This window comes from Phalacrocorax carbo, chromosome 3 (assembly GCF_963921805.1).
Source record: "Phalacrocorax carbo chromosome 3, bPhaCar2.1, whole genome shotgun sequence".
In the NCBI taxonomy this organism is placed as follows: Eukaryota; Metazoa; Chordata; class Aves; order Suliformes; family Phalacrocoracidae; genus Phalacrocorax; species Phalacrocorax carbo.
Window position 1 is genome coordinate 26,374,826 of NC_087515.1, and position 2,022 is coordinate 26,376,847.

Consider the following 2,022-nt stretch of genomic DNA (forward strand, 5'->3'; position numbering starts at 1 on the left):
GTGTTTGAGGACTGCAGCTGTCAGAGAATGCATCAATGCACAGCTGATTTTCTTGCATTGCTTCTTCCCAGATTGAATTTCATGAATCAAAAGACAAATGCCAACAGCATTTATGTTTTATTTAGGAAGAGGTGAATCTTAAATTTAATGGTATTTAGGCATTGTGAGGCAAATGCGATTTAGAAGCATAAGACATACTTTTCAAAAGCGATCTAAGCAAGTTGGGCCATGGAAGCATTTATATGCGCAATGGTTACAGTGTCATTTCTTCAAGACACTTGACCAGTTGCACTGCAATTTATAGTCTTTGCCTTTCTAAGCTATTAGATTCCTTGTAAAACTTGTTTGAATTAGGCATGCAGAAAAGTAATCTTTTAGTCAACTGCCTGAATGGGCAGCCACTCAAAACAACCCATAGGGAACACTGAGGTTAGGTGCAAGTCTTCTGTGGAGCCTTTCCATAGTGGTAGGTTGAAAGGTTTCCAAGCATGATCCACAGCCTCAAACCCTCTCTGACTTAAGTTTTTCATTTAAAAACTGGTGGGATGAAGTAGGGAGTGTCAATCTTCCTTCCAAATATAGGAAATATCCCTTCCCACTCTCTTATCCAGTACTTTAATAGTTAGAGGACTCCCCCATGAGAGGAAGTTCGATTTCCTTCTCTGCCTGATAGCACACCTATTTTATTTCCTATTTATTTCCTATTGTAAGCTCCAGGGAAGGAGAAGACAACTCAGCAGAAATCCAAAAGCAGGCTCTTCTTAAACCCAAGAAGAAACCTGAACTAGAGCCAGACTACAAAGCATACAGAAAGCATGAAGGTCTAGGCATTGGTGACACATTCAGCTGCTTTTTAATTTTCCCCTCGCCTTAGGCTATAGGGCAAAACACATTGTAGAAGCGTCTGTACTAACGTATTCCAAACATATTATAGAAGTGTTTGTAGGCTCTGTGCCCAAGCTTAATACACTGTCCTGGTTAGCCAATTAGCCCCAGAAGCCCAACATGGGTTTGTGTTTCTCTGTGATAGTGACAGGCCCTTGTGATAGCAAACTCATCTCTCCAAAATACGTCACTGTCTGGCAAAGGTATCTTCACAGCTTTGGTCAACTGGGCTCTACGATATGACTAGAGGCATAAAACTTGAATTTCCAAGGTATGCAAGTGAGGAACTAGCCAGGTAACTTCAAGCAGTTTATTCCTAGACTAGTCACGTAAGTGCAGAGCAAAATATAATTTTTGAGCTTGCTTCATCTGTATCCATGTGTCCATGCAGAAAAACCTTATGTTTAAATGGGGTGTGGATCCTCACAATGGATTTTCAATCTCTAGGCAAATTTCACTTAAAATAAATCAAAACATTGGGCTCGTATTTGCTTATTCCTCGCCTTTTTTGAGTGTAGGAATTAATCATAAAGCCTACCCTCACAAGTTTAAACCACAATTTTATTACTTCCTCAGCTAACTGCACTGTCATTTATTTCCTCCTCAATTTTCCTTCACTTGCTGTGATAGATTTCTTCCTCAAATTGCACTGCGGGCTCGCATCTGTCGCGCCTACTATTTTCCCCCTTTCATCGGTGCGGAATTTGACCAACGAGGGTGGGCTGCAAACCCAGGCTTTAAACTCCACGGTGCCAGCGCCGCCTTCCCGTTGAGCTTCCAGGGAATTTTCTGTTTCTACGTCTCTGTCGCAGCCACCGCCGCTCACGGGCCGCGCGAGCTCCCCAGCCCGGGGTCCCGCGGCCGGGGGGAGACACAAGGCCCGGGGTGAGGCCTCGCTAGTGTTGGCTTTATTTCCCGCTGAAGGTCGCCGGCGCCTGATGGCGGCACAGACGGCTCGCCCCTTCCTTTAAAAACAGAAAAGACGAGAAATCCGCCTTCTCGGCTGGTCTCCCGGGGCGGGCTCCAGGCGGTGGCGGCGGCAGCCTCGCTGCAGCAGGCCCGGCCCATCGGGGCGGCCCCGCCCCGCTCACCTGCCCGGCCCGGCCCGGCCCCGCCGACCGGCCGCAGGGCCCACCC